A 19,670-nucleotide genomic window follows, 5' to 3' on the forward strand; every position below is an offset into this window, starting at 1 on the left:
TTGCACTCCCTGGCCTGGATTTGGCCTGTGCCAACTCACTCTCAGACTGTGGTCAGACGTGTGTGAGACCACTCTGGTGGAGAGGTGAAGAGGTCTCAGCTGTAAGATGCTGGCTGGGTCACGCTGCTTTCCCTCAGCACTGGCCTGCTGTAATTACTGTAGTTGTACTCTCAGGTCAAGGCAAAGGTTGTTTAAAATGTCAAACAGGCTAATTAATGCAGGTTTTCAGAGGTACTGAGTGCTCATTAATGCAGAGAATCACAGAATGGGTACGGTTGGAAGGGGCCATGGTGGGTCATGTCCCAAGAGCACCCTGGAGTCACAGAGCTGGTTAAAGGGTTGCTTTCACCTGCTGCAATCCCTTTTTGTGATGAAGCAATGGCGGCATGGATGGGTGCTTGGCAATGTCAGGAACCAGCCACAACAACCCCGCAGCAGTGCACAGGTCAGCTGGGAAAGCTGGGACAGTTTGTTGTGAAAAGCCTTTTTTGGCATCACTCAGGTGTGCCTAAATGGACAGAGAGCAGGGAGGGTGTAAACACAGAACGAGCCAATGAGGCTGTAAAATGTGCACCAGCTCCTGCTCCTCAGCTATCTCCAGCTGAGCCCTCTAAAGTGTAGACTCATCTCTGGGAATTTTTCCAGAATTATCTTTTATTTTCCCTCCACCACCAGTAGCAATAGGCACAGACAAATCAGCAGAGCCCGTGCTGTCCCCTGTTAACCAACTGATCCCAATGGGAAGTTTCCAGTTCCAACATCCTCTTTTTGGGTTCTTAGACAGTCTTGGTTCTGCAAACTACAAGCACTTAATTCTTGAAAAATGCCCTCAGCTTCACTTCTTAGCTCCCAATCTCTTACTTGTGGGAGGTCACACATTTGCCCCGGGTCTGCTTAGGCCATTTGAAGCATGCCGGGTTGTTCCCTCCCTGGGAGCAATGGCTGGGATGGGTGTGTGGCTCGGAGGGGCTGACACCGCCGCGGCAGGAGCTGGATCTGGCAGCCTGTGCCGTGCTGCTCCCTAGGCAGTGACATGTTTCCATGCACCGCTGCTCCAAAGCTAAAAGCTTGTCATAACATGTCAGGTGGCAAGGCTGAAATGCGAGTCTGACGAGACAACTCTCAGTCCAGAGCAGACAGCCTGCTCTGGGTGCTGAAGAGAGGGAGAGTCGGCATCTGAGCTACTGGGAAAAGGGCTTCGTTTGCTTAGGGCTGATCTCTCCCCTTCCTCTTGCTAGAGGAAAGCACCAGAGAAAGGAACCAGTTGGGAATTTGGAGAAATGGTAGTTTTAAAATTTGTAACCATTCATTTTCTTGGAGCTGTAAAATATTTCCATGAGCTTCAGAGTTGAGTGAACAGCAGGACAAGATTCCCATCCATTTCCCTAAAAAAAAAAAAATAGAAAAAGTAAAGAACACTTGAACTCCTCAATACAGGGAAAAAGTCATTTTCCAAGTGCTAGTGCTAGGCCAGAACGTAGAGAAATCTGGGTGTTTTCCACTCCAAAAATCACATGGCCCAGCCCAGATCCCTTAGTATTTGGGGAATGTGGAAGCAAATTATTAGTGCACACTGGTTACAGGAAACAACACTGGCACAGGTTGCCCAGAGAAGCTGTGGCTGCCCCTGGATCCCTGGAAGCATTCAAGACCAGGTTGGATGGGGCTCTGAGAAATCTGGAATAGTGAAAGGTGTTCCTGTCCATGGCAATGGATTGGAACAAGATGTTCTTTAAGGCTCCTTCCAACCTAAAGCATTCCATGATTCTATGATTCCATGAATATTGGTTTTAAATTTTTTAGGGTCTCTCATGGGATGGCCGATTGCATGAAAGAGAGCAAGGTAGCTGGCTGTGGACATTACAAAAGGTAAGGGCAAAAGAGAAATGAAGAAGAATCCAGGCTGATGCACCTTTCCTGACACTTTCCCCTTCACAGCTTTTCCAGGGCAGTGCTCAAGTCCTGAGGGAGATGGGGAGATGCTGGTGCACATCAAGCCTGAGGTGGATGAGCACCATGGCTGTCGTCTGTATGACACTTTACCAGAGATCTTGGGTGACATGGAGCTTTCAGCTTTTCTCTGAGGGGAAAAAAAGGGTAAATAAAGAAAATAGTATCGTTTTAAATCCGCTGCAAATCAAGAGTTGCTTCAGCAGCACAACCCACATATGTGCCCTCAATAGATTATTCCAGTTTCATACCCTTTAGGCAACTTGTCCACATACCAGCACTAGCAAGGAAAAATCCTTCAAAAGCTTTTTTTCTATTTTTATCCTCTGAGTGTCCAACTCTTTTTGCTAAATCTCTACAGTTTGGAGCTCAAATTACCATTTCTGACCAGTGCAGAGACAAATGATGAAATATTCATGAGTTATTCTTACTCTTCATCTTACAGAAGCACCAGCCAGCACTAAATTTGCATGACCTAACCAAGGAAGACATTTCAGAGAAAAGCACTTTCTGTAGCGATACTGAAAACTTCTATATATTGAGGTAAAACCATCAAGTTTCTGCCCTCCCTGGTGCAGAGTCACACGTTGTTTGAAGAGCATCCCACTAAATTTTCTAAAGATGTGTAAATGTGTCATCTGGACCACAGGAGATAAAGCAGGGTTAAAACACTGAGCAAAACTGAAGTTAACAAGTACGAGGTTCATAAACCTTGCAATAGAAGCTTGCAGAAACCTTTCAAGGCTCATCCAATAATGCCCTGTGGCACTTCATTCTTCCCCCTCCTCTCAAAACTCCATCTGTCTGAGCCAGCATCAGCAGGAAATTTTGCATGGAAGCTTGCCAGTTAAAATAGCTGCTTCATCTGGCTTTCAACTGCCATTAGTTTTAGAAAGTTCTTCAAAAATACGTTAAAAATCTCTATTATTTTTTAACTATGTCCTAAGTTAGAGATGGGCCAAGTCTCGTCTGTTTGTATCTGTCTCACAAAAAGGTGATTTGTGTGTGCTTTTATATCATATATGCAAATATTTCCAATCCATGTTCTGTCCTCCTCACCTCATCCTGTACTGAAAGCTGAGAATGTTCCTGCTTGCTGGAAGTGCCCAAAAGTCCTTTTATTTATTTAAATCCATCTCACTGCTGTCTGAATTGCCCCAAAACTTCCAGATACAGCTGTCTCACAAGGCTAAGTGGACTTTACCTTTAATCCTTGCAGGGGTTAGACTTCGATATCCCTGTTCACTGGCTGACACAAAACAGGAGTTTGTCACCACGAGCTGGGGTGAGAATTGACCTCAGCTCCTGGTATCTTATTTTACAAATAACCTCTTTGCTATCCCTTCCCACAGCATGGCACAGGTCATGTAATGTGCCCTTAAATGCTTAAAAAAAAAAATCCGTTTAATTTGACACGTGGTAGGTTTATTTTCAAGAGGATGGAGACCTCCTCAGACAAGGGCTGCCTGTGTGGGTCGAGGTGCATTTTTGTACTGTTGAGTCTTTTAGGAGATGCGTGCATGTTCCTCTACAGTGTCTTTGTAGCTTCGATGAAATTACAAGGATTGTGCTCTGTTACTGGGGTAGATCCCACCCAGAAGACTTCCAAAGTGAAAGAAACTTGACGTTCATGTGGTGAGATGTCCCGTTATATTATTTGTCCCATTATATCTGCTTCTCTTGGAAGGCTACATGGGACATTCTCATAGAATCATGGAAAGGTTTGGGTTGGAAGGGACCTTAAAGTTCATCCAGTTCTGGCCCCCTGCCATGGGCAGGGACACCTTCCATCAGGCCAGGTTGCTCAGAGCTCCATCCAGCCTGGCCTTGAACAATTCCAGGGGTGGAACATGCACAGCATCTCTAGGCCACCTGTGCTAGTGCTTTTTAGCAAGGCAAGGACACACAGAATTGCTGGAAATTGGCAGAGAAATGCAGGAAAATAAGATTCATCATATTTGGGGTTTACCAAACCTGACAGCATCTCTTTAAATTTGTAGAGCAAACATTTTCAGAGCAATAAATTTTATTTGGTGTTCTTTATTAATACAGCAGTGACTTTTCTTTCTATATTTTTAATAGTTGGGAAATGTCATTTTTGATCTACACTTTAATAATAAGTAGAATATAATTTCCCATGAAAAGTGCCAAGGAGGGTATTTATGTGAGGCTGTTCTGCCTCGGGCATTCATGAAGTATGAGATGGTGCAGCAGGTGCAGTTGTGTTATGTGTAATGATACAAATTGAATGTAAGTAATATAATTATTTGTGGTGTAACACAACGGCTGCACAAATAGTGTTCCTGGCAGTAAATGTCGCTGTTATGATAGGAAGGCACTGCTAATGCCACTAAGCATTACAATCAATTCTCGATAACATCATGTGAACCAAGCTAATAAATTGGGAATTATATGCTTCCTGCACATTTCTGCCCATGCGAGCCAGGATTTGTTTGATAATAGAGCAACAAATAATCCTGCTAGAAAAAACAGTCAGAAAAGCTGGAAGTTAACAAACCAAGAAGAATAACATAGCACTTAAAATTAAGGATGCTCCACCCCTGGAAGTGTTCAAGGCCAGGCTGGATGGGGCTCTGAGCAACCTGGTGTAGGGGAAGGGTTTCTTGTCCATGAGGGTTGAAGCAGGATGATTTTTAAGGTCCCTCCCAAGCCAACCCATTCCCTGATTCTGTGATTCTGCTCTCCCAGCTTGCCAGCTGCACCTCTGTGAAACACAGGGCTCCTACCTGCACAAGCACGGGGTGCCCAGGCACCTCTGCCTGGACCAAAACATCCCGAGGGAGCCAAGAGGAATGACAGGCTGCCCATGCTTTGGTGGAAAGCTTCTCTTCAACCCCCCAGTTCAGGAGGTCTGGAAAAGGCTGTGAACCACAAGTCTCTAGACTGGAAAAACAGAAGAGGAATTATCCCGAGAAGTTGCATGAGCTCCCAGATAAAGCACTGGTGCTCCCTGCGGAGGGAGCGTTCGCAGCTCTCGTGGGATAGACTGAGAGGAGGGATGAGGGCTGACATAAACCTCATCATCTGCTAACAGAGAAATTGGAGAAATCACTCAAACGAGGCGGGGATTAAACTGGGACTGAGTTCTGGTGAGAGAGCTCAAGGAAATTTCGCTTACGATGATGGAGAGGAGGAGAAGATTAAAACTCAGGGCTGAGTGAGTAATGCACAACAAATGTATTCAAATGAATCTCTTCCATCGAGGCCCTTCCAGGACTCCCATCACCTCTCAATCTTTAATGCATTTACTCTGCTGGAAGGAAGACAGTGCTGCTATTTCTGTCTCTCACTTGGGGAATGGAAACACGGGGAGATTAAGTACCTTCCTCAAGGTGACCCAAAATATCTCTTCCAGAACAGGAGAATTTCAGGTCTTGGCATAGCCAGAGGAGCATTGCTCCCACCCACCTGTGAACAGCAGGTACCTCTGGGAGACACATTTGCTCCTCAGGTGTTTCCTTCAGTTGGTAGCTGTGGGCTGCACATCCCTGGTCTGGGACACAACACCAAAGAGCCCATCAGTACCTTCCCCAGGCTCCTCTTCTCTGCTCATCCATAGAATTCTGCTGAAGGCACCAGGAATTGTTTTTGAGGGTGCCAGACAGCGCAGGGTGAGGGTGACACGTGTGTGCTGGCATGTTTGGCACTCCTTTAATGACTCCAACAGGAGGTGGGAAGGGTAGAGCCACCTGCAGTAATGACAGTGTGGGGACTGTGCTGTGGGAGGGAGAGAGATACTGGGGGACCTGCCTGACAACTTGATTTGCAATGAAGTTGACTCCATTTGAATCCCACGCAGATGCATGGATCTTGTCACTGCAGGGCTGGATCCTCTTCTCCTGGGACCTGTGGTTGAAGGAAGTTTCTGGGGAGTCTCTTCCTTGTGTCTTCTGAGCTTCAGTTGGCAAAAATTTTTGAACGAGCTCCTGTGGTTATTTAATTTTAATATAAATGAATTTGCCCAGAGCTACTGGAAATTGTTCTGCTACTCCTTCCACTGCTACCAGATGGGCTCTTAGTACCCAAGAGTTTGTAATAAAAAAATCCGTCACTGATGGCAGACAAGGGGGAAGAATTCATTTTAGACTCATAGCTATAGTGCAGCTTGTCCCCAGTGCTCACACCATGTCCTAGCAGGGACCATCAGCTCTCCTGCCCTGCCAGCGAGGTGTGAAACAGCAAATGAAGTGTCCAGGCAGCACAGACTGAAGCCAGCCAGGGGAATGGTCCAACCACTTCATCACAAGCCTCCTCCTCCTTTGTCTTGGGGCCACTTCTGTTTGTGGCTGCCCACTGGCCCAGCTCCAAGAAGGAGGAGATGAGTTGCAACCAGAGCCAAAGAAGGTGCTTTCCAGGCAGAGAAGGGCACAGCATTGGCTGCAGAAGACAGCCTGGACCCAAGTCCTGGTTAGCAGGAGATTCCTGGGCCTGATGCAGCAAAGGTTGAGCAAAGTGAGCCCTGCTCTCAGAAGATGCCTGCAGGCTCTTGCTCTCAAACAGGTGGGAGTGATAAAATGCGCTCCTTAACCTCATGGTCCCAGATCTTGCAAGAGGTGAGGACAATTTTTATTTTATATTTAATTAAAAAAAAAAATCTGGAATAGCTCAGCATTTATCATTTTGTAGCCAGCTGTCTGTGGCTTCCCACCCAACTTTTGCTCTCCAGAAGCACCTTCCTCTGGCCCTGGAGCCCAGAGCCTACTCTTCCTTCTGCTCCCATCCCTGTGGCCCCCCTGGGAGCCATCCAGGTGCTCCTTCTGTTCTCCTTAATGAAAAGAGAGTTGGATGCCCTTGGGTGCTTTTCAAGGTCTTGCTGTGTCTGTGCAGGGTTCCTGGGAATGTGGGGGAGATGGAGAGCCAGGGCAGCTCACAGGCCCTCCCCTGGGCCCTCCTGCACATGCCAGGGATGTGCAGGGATGCCACCCAGTCCAGGCTGATGGGTGGCTTGGAAGAAAAAAAAAAAATACTCCTGGGGAAAAATCTTGTTTCTGCAGGCACATCTTGGATCTGCACTGCCCCTGAGGCTGGCAGCAATTTTTAGACCATCTATATTTTGCCTGGGGTTTCACAGACCTGTCCAGCTGCCAAAACACATTTTTTGTTATCTCATTTGCAAAAAGTTCTTCATTCTGCTTTCTCTCTTCATCCCACCAGGCCACTTGTCCCAAGTTCTGCTCCCAAACAGGCCAATCCCTGGTGTTTTCTCCAGTGTGTGGTCAGCTTGCTTCCATGCCTGCTGCGACACGTTCAACATTCCCACAAAGTTTCATCAAACGCTCTGCAGTCCCCCAATATCTTCTGGGTGTCTCAGAGGGCTGCAGGGCTGAGCCTGGACTGCAAGGAGCAAGTGGGGCAGCTTCTGTTCCTCCTCCTGGGAGTGTGTTTTAATCCAGAGCTGCCTTGTTTTACTGGATTCACTCTGCACCCCATCCCAAACCATTATATTCCAGTGAAGTTCTCCCATCTGCTTCACTAAGTGATGGATGGGGTCGCATCACTTTGTAAGTGGAGCCACGTGGTGTCCGGTAATCTTTGTCCCCATCCCTGGCTTGAGCTGCTTTAGCATCTGCCACCCTCCATCCCGCCCTCAGCTCCCAGCCACCATCCCACCATCATCCCACAGCCCCGTCCGTGTCCTTTCCCACACAATTCCTCACAGCAGGCGCCTTGCACAGGCACAGGGAACCTGCAAATCCCCCTCCCCACCGCAGCCAGCGGCAGTGGCCGAGGGAACGTGTTAGTAACTAATTTATATGGGCACGATTTACATGCTTAATTAGCTCTGCTTTTATTTGCTGTATTCACAAGGCAGAATATTTTCCCACGAAGTTCTGTGCCTAGAGCCTGTTTGATTAGCTACAGAAAGGGAAGCATTCAGCTGCATAAAGCTGAACCACCAGAAAGTCAATACATATTAAAGGATTTGAAAGGCTCCCCCCCGCCCCTGCAACTAAACACATTTTACAAACAGCAGGGAAGACAGAATTCTGAATTCAGTGCTAGTTATTAATTTTTATCTTGCTGCTCTGCTGAAAATAGTCTCAAGGTCTTTGGGTTTTTTTTTCACTGGAGGACAAATAAGTGATGCAGAGCCTGGAATTTTTCTTAGCCCAACTTATTTCCTCTATCTCAAACTTTGTAAAAGGGCCAAACTGGAGATATGAAACCCCTTTGGCAAGAATTCTGCCCACACACCAGCAGTCCCAGAGGCTTATTCTGCTCAGAGAAATTGAAGTAAAAACTGTGCTGTTTGCAGCAGCTCCCTAACAAAAAAAAAAAAATTATAAAAATCGCATCCCAAACTGCAGAAAGCTTGTGTGGCATTTTGGGAAGGAACCTGGAGCAGCCGTGGGTACGAGCACCATCTGTTGGCTGCATTGCTGCTTACAGGGTACAAGCTGCGGCCCACTCCCGCAAAACTGCAGCTCCATGGCATGACACGAGGGACAGTCCCAGCTTTAGGGAGCGTTTTCTGCACAAACAGCCAGGCAAAGGGCAGCAGGGATCGCCAAATGATCCAGCAATTTGCTCAAAGCCACCCACCTCCAGATGGGGAACTTGGGGTCTCTCTACTGGGGCTCACTATCCTGATGCCCTCTAGAGCTGCCTGACAATTGTTACAGTTAAGGATGCTCCGTCATCCCCTTTTCCTACACAAATAATGTATTTTGGCCTCAGCAGCTGAGAGAATTAATTCAACCAAGGTTTTGGGAGCATTCAGGGTATTTGGCCACTACTCCTGTTCAGTCATTTTAAGAACAAAGGGCTACAAATCTGCAGCAATTTACAATCTGACTTTCCAGTGAAGGATTTGATGTGGTTTTATGCCTTTTAAGTGACAATATTTGTCAGGCCATTTGTTCAGTGCATTGTCTGCATGTGCAGTTACACAGGAATTGGTTTAATTAAGGTTAATTTGTGCATAATTACAGCCACTGCCAACACAAAAGAATGGCTGCAGACCAGGGAGAGAGTCGATTTCTATCCAGCTCCAAAGGACGAATGGTGTAAAGGGGGCATTACAGCTGAGTGGTAAAAACTGAAACTGCTTGGACCTGTAGCTGTAATTTTTGTAAAACCAAATGCCTGACTGCCTGGCAGCGCTCTCCCCAGGGCACAGAGCCCTGTCCCACCCAATGGCACATTTTTGAAGGTAGAAGGTGCTTGTGCTAATGAATCTTTGCAGCTGGGTACTCTCATCGGCCAGAGCAGGGGAACCATGCAGGATGCACCTCTGGGAAGCAAAACTGAGCAAAAGCAGGAGGAAGGGGGATGCTTTGAAGAAGCTGTGATTTATTGCACTTTAAACTCACCTGGGATTGCTGGTCTGGCACAAAGCCAGTGGGAGCAGCACCTCGGCCTTTCCACGATGCTCCCTGGTTATGCCAGCAGTGGCTGAAGGAAAACTGTGGGGCAGTTCTGGCACTGGTGACTTGTTCTGCAGCAGTCCAGTGGGATGATCCCCACAGAGCATTTGTTATGTTGTGTTTAACCCTCCTTCCCAAGGTTACCCCATGTTTTAGTACTGGAAGCAAAGCCAAAAGGGCAGTGCCCAGCTGTGAGCTCACCTGCTGCCTCCATCCTGGCCCCATTTGCAGCTCTCCAAGGCCAGGGCTCCCAAAGATCCCAGTCCAGGGGTGCTGGGAGCACCTCCCCTTCTCCTCTGAGGTTAAGGTGGCTGGGACAGGGGGTCCTGGGCCACCATGCAGCCTCCTACTCCAGACGCTGCCATGGGCACACAGCCCTGGCAGCCTTTCCAGATGGCAAGCCTTGCTCCAGCAGTGTGTGGAGATTTCAAAATAATGAAGGAACATGAGAAGTGGGGAGTGTAAGAGTGTGAGATATGAATGAATAGGCTGAAAACAAGGTGAAGACCCCACTAGACCATAATTAAGGTCTGACCACTGTGGCCCACACACAGCAAACTGAGGAGGGAGGGGGTGTCCTCCATCTCACAGGGGTAGCTGCTTTCTCTGAGTTATTATTTCAGCACTGACCGAATCCTGCATCTGCTGAGGGAAACGTGATCCTACTTTTGCCAAGCAAGGAACTGCAGGGATCTACCAAAAAGGCAGTTGCCTCCTCTGCTCCCCTTGACCAAAGAGTTTTCACAAGAAAAGTCTCCACTGCCCCTGGTAAAATACTACAGACCTTCCCATCCCCAGTGCATACAAATTTCTCCTCGTTACCATGGTGAAAGGAGTAGCAGTGACTCTCCCAGCCAGATCAGCATCAACTTCCCCTCTGCCCCCATGCACACGCTTCTCAGGAGAGCGCAAAATGGTCAGCAAGACAAAATCAGAGAGAAGAAAACCCTGTTGTTGGCAGAGATCCTCCATCTGTCACCCTGTCCACAGCAGCTCCTGAGAGCCAGGGCAGTGCTGGAGGAGAGCAGTACATGCAGCTGTGTCAGAACTACTGGAGGCAAGTTATGCTGTTGTTGGTGCTTTAGAAAAGCTGGGGAAATGGCTGTATAGATTACAGGGAGCTGCAGAGAGCCCTGCCAGGGCTGGAAATGGGGTTGGATCCTCACAGCCTGACATTCCCATACCCCTCCCAGAAAATCCCATTACCAAAACAGACTGATTTCTTTTTTTTTGGGGGGGAGTGGAGGGCAGGGGGGAAGCTTAGAAACAGCAGAGCAATTTTTAAAGCACAAGCAGCTGAAGTTTCTTGATATGCGGAACTCCTGTTTTTTGCCCTCATTGGAAGGTGTCCCTCTTTTCCACCTTGGTGACACTAAGGCATGGGGTGTGGTCATGCCAGACCTGCCCCTCTGCCTGTGCAACCCCTGAGAAGGATCAGGAGCTCCTTTGAAGAAGAAATACATAATTCTGTAATTTTAGACCTGCGGGTTGGAGTCTGTTGGCCTTAACCTCTCTATCCTTCATGTTTGGTGCTGCAGCTGAGGGCACAATGAGGGCATGAAATGAGGTGTTTCAGCACTGAAAGCTCCACAATTAATCATCTTGCTTCTACCACAGAGCACCTGAAGCTCCATGGTGCTTTCAGTGGGATCCATCCTCTCTAATTTAGCTGTCTGGGAATTAGGTGTCCAGTCAGGATCCCTCAGTGATCCCTGGGAGACACTGAGACCACCTGAGGGCAATTCTTCTTTCCTGAGCCAAACACCACAGCCCAGAAGGCAGCCCTGTAGCTGCTGTACATGGTGCAGGTCCCATCCCAGCTGCTTCATCTGTCTGACTTCCTGAGTTGTGACCCTATGGAACAGACTTCCATATCAACCTCCTGCTGAACATCTTGTCCAGCAAAATCTAAAGGCAAAGCCAATTCCACATCAGTCCAAAGGAGCAGTCAGCACTTACACATAAAAAACCAATAAATTATGAATTAAAAATGAGCAAGGGGATTGAGGAAAGAATTATATGCCTGAGACAGACTCGTGTTGTACAGGTGGTTTCAGGTTGCTAAGCTGCAGAGAAAAATTCAGGAAAAGTTTCCAAGGGACAAAGCAATGAAATCACAGTGCCACAGAAATCAAAGGGCTCAGTATCTGTGTGAACAGGAAGAGCAGCTTCACTCGAGCTGTAGGAACAGAGCGAAAATGTAAATGAGTATATACTCCTTCAGTGTGGTGCAAGTGTGTTAACAGCCACTGTTACGTGTTTTTAATTACCATTTATGTGTATTTGATCTTTGCACTGTGATTTTCCAGATAAACCCTCCCTGTTTTAACTCCAAGTAGTTCTTGTGACTGTGGAGTTGCAAAGTGTCAGGAAAACACCACGGGAGTGCAGCAGCCAGGTCTGGGGTGCAGGGAATGTGGTTTGGCAGGAGGCATGGAAAATATCAGGATGGCAAAGCCGTCACCATGCAGTCAACCAAACAGTCTGACAATGCAGAGGATTTGTGATTTCCCCAGTGCTGCTGTAAGAAGCTACTTAGCACCTTGGTAAGGGAGGGATGAGCTTATTTCTCTGCTGAAGACCAGGGAAATTCAGGAATGGCAGCTTCCCAGGGATGTGGAAAAGCCTTAAGTAAAGATGAAAAAAGTGAAAATAGCTGCTTCTTCAGAGTTTTCTGTACAGGAGCCAGAAGACAAACTGGTGTAAGTCACCACAGCTCTACTGATGATCTGGCTGGGGCCAAGTCTGAGCCCAAAAATAAGCTGAAGTCCCCTCCACCCATAACTTAAGGCAACAAAATGCTTTGAACTTCTTGAAATACCTTAACCTGAGAAAGGAATGGCAACTCAAGGGTCTTCCATGTGAGGTGGGAGCCTCACAGTAAGGTTACCAGCCATTTCTCTATGGTTATTATTAATTTCAGGATTCAACACAGCTGTATAGATCATCTCCATCCCTGAAGGCCACCCTGCCTTTGGTATGACCCTGGGGTCTCATGAATGAGGCCATGGATTAGCATCATCATCATCATCATCATCATCATCATCATCATCATCATCAGTGTTTTGGAAGGTAAGAGCAGCATATCTCGGTGAAAAAAAGCTTTCCACATATTTTTGATCACCTCCTTGTGCCCAAAGGGACACAACTCCTCTGTTGGTTCAAGAAGGCATCAGTTGTGTTGGGGTGAGTGTCCCCGCTAAGAGATTGTGGAGATGATCGCAGCATTTGACAGAATGGGAATTTGCTGCCTCTAAATTCATGAAGACCTTCATGCAGGAATAGGACAAACATCCAGGTGGACCCTTGCTCTCCTGCTTTCCATCTGGCCTTTCTCTCTTTCTGGATGGGCATTGGTATTTAATGTGCTCTGTTGACCGAACTCCATCCCAAGCATGCTTTTTACCAGAGGTTTTTGCTCTCAGGCTCAGGTTTACAGCTGAACAAGCAATCCCTGGTGGACTGTGAAGTCTATTTGTTGACCCACAGCATCCTGTTTAAATGTTGCTGATGTATTGATCATCCTGTTCATCAATTGTAGCCAATAATATACTCCCAGTGAATTTCTAAATGTAACAGCAGAGGAGATTGCACAGCTCCAATCCTCTTCTTACACAGCCTTGCTTCAGCTCACAGTAATAATATTCTGAATATCTTCTCTAGAATAGGTTTAACAAGCCTGATTTGAGGATCAGAAACAGCTCATTATGCATTTATTACTCGCTTGTTACAGTAGCCTTGCTGAGCTATCAATCCAGTCAGTTATGCAAGGAATTAGGTGCCCATTAGCTACTTTAACTCTGTTAATGTGATGAACTTTGTTTTCTCATTAATAAGTCTGTTGAAACAAAATGTACAATATATGGAAAGGTTTTATGGCTTGTATAATGAAACACGTGTTAGGCCATTACTCAGGGGCCAACAAAAAGTCATTTGCCTATTAAAAAGAAATTGTGCTCCAGTCCATTCTGTCAAGGCAGTGTACGTGGGAGAGGAAAGGGAAATGGCAGCAGCAAAAAGAAACAAGTGAAAGGGGATGTTTTAGGACACAGCTGAGTAGGTTGGTGTTGGCTCTTGGCTTTAGCCCAACAATGTGAAGAGCATTTTTTAAGTGCGGGGTCAAAAAGCAAAAACAGCTTAAAAAAAAATCTCCAACCACCAATCCGAAAGACCCATGACTGTAAGTCTGGTACTGGTAACTACACTGGGTTGTAGCTACTGGCAATGTTTTCCAGTAAAGGGAGGATGGGATAGGATAGGATAGGATAGGATAGGATAGGATAGGATAGGATGGGATGGGATAGGATGGGATAGGATAGGATAGGATAGGATAGGATAGGATGGGATGGGATAGGATAGGATAGGATAGGATAGGATAGGATAGGATAGGATAGGATGGGATGGGATGGGATAGGATGGGATAGGGTATTTTGGCATTTGGGAGCAGTAGTCCCCAAGTATCTCCAATGCTGTGGAACTATCCCAGCTCTGGCTGCAGTGCTCTCACAGCCTTGCTCTCCTCTCCCAAGCTTTGCCTATAACCCACTGGGCATAAGGCCTTTCCACTCATGTCCTAATGTTCTTCTCTGCTACTTGCAAATGATGGGAATCAAGGTGGTGCTCCCAGCCCTGCATGCCCAGATGACTCCTCAGACAGTCTGTGAGGACTAAGCCAGGGCCAAAACTCTGCCAATGGCTACTGCAGAAGGAGGTTACAAGCACCCTGACACTTCAGACAGTGGCTTATTTTCCAGATGTGGCAGCTGATTCCTTTTTAGCACAAAGCTAAAGTATCCGTGGTGCAGCAGTTTTCCCTGGATTGTGCTATGATGTGCGCAGCAGGGATTTTTCTCCTGTGCACCTTGATTTTGTGTTTGGGGATGCAGTTTGTTGCTTAGCTACTGGATGCTGCCACAGCTGAAAAGTGCTGCTTGAGGAGTTGACAAGAAGGAATTGCTTCTTCAAGGGGAGGAAAAGGGAGAGGAATTATCTCCTGGAGGTTACTGTGGGTACAAAGCACCAGTGGGAAGGATGTATGAATGTCAAGCCAGGATGTTACAGGTACTTCACTATCTTAGATTTGGTTAAAAAAAAATAGTAAAAAATTTTGGGCACTATGGAACAAAAATAATAAAAAAGAACAATAAACAAGAGCACAAAATTGCTGCAGAATCTGAACATACTTCTCATGAAGTGAACTCTGTTGGAGCAAGAAGAGCCCCTGTCCCTGGTGGTACCATTACCATTAATGGTGCTGCGCCAGCTCTGTACCTGTAGGCAAAGTTGCTTCTGTGCAATTTGCACTTCTTTCCATATTAATGAAGTAATTGGGGGTTGGAATTATTTTTATTGCTAATTACATTGGTTTTATATGCTTCTGGTTTGCTTCAATAAGCATTTGAGAAGAGAGAATTTTAATAGAACATTAAGTAATATGGAGAATTAAACAAACAGCTTAGAGTGATAGAAGAGGTTTTAGCCACAGTTTTGAAGGGAATTACACTGTGATGCTGGATGAAATCTCCCTTTTGTGCAGATGGTTACTTTAGGATGGTACCTAAAGTACTGTCATCTGCCAGGAATGCTGACCCCTGGAATCACACCTGGGCTATCCCAGACGTGGCACCAAGACAGGCTTCGGGAAGGAATGCCAGGCAGCCAGGGCAGGGCTCAGTCATGTGCTTGCTCCTGTGGCTGGGAAGTGAGGCTGTGTTTGAAAATCTCTGCAAAAACACGAGTTTCAGCCCCTCTCTGCTTCTGCTCTCACCTGCAGACCAGGCTGCTCCTGCCTCTCACAGCATAGCTGGAGTGGGAAAATAAAGAGATTGGACTTCTTCAGTGTAACTATGCTGATACCTCCCAAATAGTAGCTTTGTTTCCTAAGCTCACAAAATGGTTTAATCCAACTGGTATATGGATTAATACATGGTATATGGATCATGTATGGATGTGCAAAAATTCATTTGCATAAAACTTACGGTGTACAAAACTCACTGTTTTCAAACAGCACCTAAACCTTGGGTTTTTTCTGTATTTATTTACTTGTCTATATATAGTCTGAGTTGCCTAATGAGAAACATCCAATGTATTTTAATGGTTAGTACACATCTGCCCTAAGAGAAAAGCACTATCACAGCCCCCCAGCTCCTTCTGCACATGCAGTTTTGCCTCCCTGAGTTGGTTCAGAAGAGGCTGAGGTTCTGCACCCCACAGGAAACCACCATGGGAATGGCCACATGCCTTTGGATCTGGAGCTGCAGCCAGATCCGTCTCCAGGTCTGTGGATGCTTGGCTTTCATGTTTTTCCCACCATCTGCCCCCTCCACCCTGAGCTTAAAGTCTGCATTTGCTGTCCAGTGCCAGAACTGACATGACAGAAGCTGTGCTCTGGCTCTTGTGGGCCCACGTTCATCCTTCATTTAACCCCTTAAAGTCTCAGTCCCTGTCCTGTTTCCCCAAGGGAGGAGACCAATCTTCCTGAGCATGGGTGGGATGGGCCAGGTTCAAGGTCTGAATTTATAGACAGAGGTGGGGTCGTTTGGTTTCTGGGCACAGATGCGCCTTGGTGCATGGATGATGCAAGAAAACCTTTTCATTGATCTCAGAGGATTTGCTGGCAGGCAATGCTTCTGCCCATGTAATCAGGAGGTATTTTGCAGACACGACAGCACCAGAATCCAGCTGCTGTCGTGCAACTGGTTCTCACTGCCTTTGGTGAGACTGGGACAGTCCTTCAGCGACCCTGAGGGGCAGATGATTGACTGAAATACTATATACCATTGACTGACTGATAACTGCAGGGGAGAGTCAATGACAGGCTTTATTAATGCCTAATTAAGACAGATAAAAGATGACTTCCCTTGGCTAATTTTCTCTTCTAAATCTGGTCACACTCTCTTTCAAAGTGAGTGGAACTTAGAAAGGCAAAGCTGGTGTGCCGAGCATCACAACTGGCTCCCTTTGCCTGCTGAGCATAATGCTTGCTGGGCCTGGAGGCTGGCTCCCGAGGGATTCTGTCCTTACAAGCAGATAAGGCAGCTGGTGCAGTGCCAGAGCACATTTATTACACAGAATAAAGCTGAACCAGCAGCTCTGCCTGGCTGACTGCCTGAACCACTCCAGAGCAGGCGGGCTGGGCTGGCAGGCTCTGTCTCAATGGCACCAAAACTTGAGCTGCTGTTCAAGGCTGCTTTGCCCTCTGTTCCCAGCAAGGACTGGGGAAGGCAGCTGCATTCGGAGCCTGCGCTGCAAGGCAAAGCAAGGCAGGGCATCTTTAAATGGTCAGGGGAAGCAAAATTGTCTCCTGTCACCTCCAAAACTGCAAATCTCTCTCACCACTTCCCACACCATTCCCTGTGCAGCTGATTCATTTGTGATGGGATGTTTACTTGCTGTTGTAGCCTTAGTCACAATATTATTAATGCTGAGAATTCAAGAAAAAGGCAAAGAAAAAAAAGAAAAAAATAGTGGTAGTCTCGTATCTCAGGCTGGCTGACATGCCAGTAAATTTAGGGTCTGACTTTCAAAACTGAGATTTTCTTCTTGAGCTCAGGGCCATGGCACAAGCTTTGGCTTAGAGCAGAGCATAGCATCATAAAGTCATTTAGGCTTTAAGATCACTGAGAGCAAACACTAATTCAGCACGGCCAAGTCCACTGCTGAACCTTGTCCCAAAGTGCCACATCTACACATCTTTTCAATAACTCCAGGGAAGGTGATTCCACCAATTTTAGTGCTTGATAACCCTTTCAGTGAAGAAAGTTTTCCTAATATCCAAATTAAACCTACCCTGGCACAACCTGAGGCCATTTCCTCTTGTCCTATTGCTTCTTATTTGGCAGAAGAGATCAACCCCCAACTCATTACAGCTTCCTGTCAGGGACTTGTAGAGAGTGATAAGGTCTCCCCCGAGCCTTCTTTTCTCCAGGCTAAACACCCCAAGCTCCCTCAGCTGCTCCTCATAGGACTTATAAGTCCTCATAGATTGATGGAGTCCAAAACCTGGCAGAAGCCTCCAGGCAATGCTATAATGAATTTTATAGAACCAAGAGTGCAGATGTCTGTATGTTGTGTATGCAGTCAATTTAAAAGAGAGAAGATAAACCAGAGACATTTCAAGAGAGGATCAGCCTGCAGCACCCTCAGCACAGCAGTGTCAGGGACACCAGCAAGCCCACCCCAGAACAAAGGCAGTCACACGCAGGGAGGCCAGTCCTGCTTCCAGAAACAGCAGGCAGCCCAGGATATCAAGTCCTAAGAAAACACCACGCTCCCCCAAATCAGTTCCACGTGTAGGGAATGAAGCAGAGCGAAGATTATTTGCCACAGCTTCTTTCCAAGGATGATGTAAGAGAAAAACAGTAATGAAGATGTCTGGGAGAGAACATTTGGTACCACGCTGCAAACAACCACAACATCCAAACTGGGAATGGCAGGTGTGGCCACCCCAGCTGGTGACACTTGGTCTTGGGGATAACGACCAGCACCAAGATACTTCTGATGGCACAGCGCCAAGGGACAATCTTCTCAGTATTCTTTCACTGAGAATACCTCATGCTTTCATCTTAAAGCTGCAGAGCATTTTATAAACAGAAGTTACATTTCAAAAAACAAGTATTATTAACTCAGTTTCCAAACCCCTTATTCCTGTCAGCTGAGCAGTTTTTCATTTATTTGATCACATCAGTTATGCTTCATTAGTGAGATTCCAAACATGCACTGTGAACCAGTAGAGAAAATGCACTAGATTCTGTTGTCTTTGAAGAGTCTGTGTCATCCATTACTGTGGTGAGGGTAAAAAGCTTTCTCTGACACGACTCTCCTGTAATTTGAAGCCAGCAGTTTCATTTTCATTCTGAATCACCCATCCATGAGACATATTTCTGTTAGTCTGCAGCTAAAGATTATACTAAACTACAGGTAAAATGAAAGATCTCTGCCATCTGAACCAGGGTACGTTCTCCTCACGCACTCATGCACAAGGGGTTGAAGTCACTATGGAAAGCTGGGAGCTCCCACCAGCAAGAGCAGGGCAGGAATCACCAATTTCCATGTGCACTTTCTAGGCTCAAGAGGGTGTTGATGGCATGGCTGTAACCACAGATTAGGATATGTGAAATGCACTAATCAACAGACGTTCACCTGGACACCAAACTAGGTCTCCTGAATAAAGCAAAATACCTGATTTTTCCAGAAGTTTCCTGAATGAAGAAAATAACCTGAAATAAAAAGTTTAAAGTCGACTTCAAATGAGGAGTGGGGGTAGGGGGCAAAGAGATAGAGGGGGTTCAGAAAAACAAAAGTTAAATGAGTTGTTTGAACAAAATGTCTGGTTTGAACCGAAATCAAGTGGCTTCATTGAAGCTTTTTAAAAGAAATATAATTCAGGTCTGTCTCTAAAGAAGATACTGCTTCAACACGAAAAGTGCTAAAAGTTCTGCCTTAAAAATGCCTAAATGAGCTTTTTTCAAGTTTTCCAAGAGTTTCTCCTAAAAAGAGCTTAAAGACTTTGATGTGAATTTCTGACTGGTATCAGTCCACTCCAAAAGAGTTCTTGTGTAGAAAAAGTAAAAACAATGATTCCAGTTTGATCTTTTTCCCCTGCCCTGCTCCAACATGTCCTAATCACACCACTACCATCCTGCAGCAGAAGTTTTCCCACTAGATCCTAACAGCAGGCACCGTGTGATATCCATTTCCCACACTCGCTGTCTGCCTTACACATCCGGGTAGGGGCTGTGCAGTATCTAACAGCAGGCCACCTTATTCTTATTTTCCCTTAGGCATTGTAATGCTTAGCAAGATTAATATATTTTGTGTGTATGATTAGCATGCTAAAAAAGGAGGGCAGTTGTTATTGTAGCTTTCATAAGGGTACAAAGAAATCCTATTATTGAGTAGATCCAAATGAAACCACTGGGAAACAAACTCTTTTCATATATTACTCTTTCTTTTCCTCTACCTGTTTACTGAGAAGGACTCAAACACACCAAAACATGAGTCATGATCCTTTTGCTTTCCTCCTACACTTTCAGTTATTTTTCTCCTACAGTTGCCTAATTAACAGTTTCTAAGCACAAAAAACCACAACATTGTTGCTAATTACAGACATTGTATTGCCAGGATTAAATAAGGATTGTGAAACAATAAAAAAGTTAAAGACCGGCCCTATCTGCTTCAGTCACCCCAATGTTGTGCAATGACAATTTATATCCAAGAGTAACAGGTTTTGTCGATACTCTTGAAAGGAATAGAAAATATTCTGCAAGGTGCAAGTTTACAGAATGGCATTCACCCTTACAGTCAGAAGCGGTGTTCAGGAATAAAAGGAGG

The 19,670-nt window shown here is 46.1% G+C and overlaps 1 long non-coding RNA gene across 1 annotated transcript; it reads right to left on the minus strand.

The window, feature by feature from the left end:
• Positions 1 to 247: 247 nt before the first annotated feature.
• On the minus strand, positions 248 to 5,749 carry LOC121674751. Its single transcript, XR_006019816.1, has 3 exons — positions 5,380 to 5,749; positions 1,913 to 2,080; positions 248 to 1,385 (listed from the first exon to the last, which is right to left on the minus strand). It is a non-coding gene; the product is annotated as an uncharacterized LOC121674751 (long non-coding RNA).
• Between the last annotated feature and the right edge of the window lie 13,921 nt (positions 5,750 to 19,670).

Source organism: Corvus kubaryi, unplaced genomic scaffold (genome assembly GCF_017639235.1).
Source record: "Corvus kubaryi isolate FWS band 111438036 unplaced genomic scaffold, C.kubaryi_AGA036_p1.0 70, whole genome shotgun sequence".
Lineage (NCBI taxonomy): Eukaryota > Metazoa > Chordata > Aves > Passeriformes > Corvidae > Corvus > Corvus kubaryi.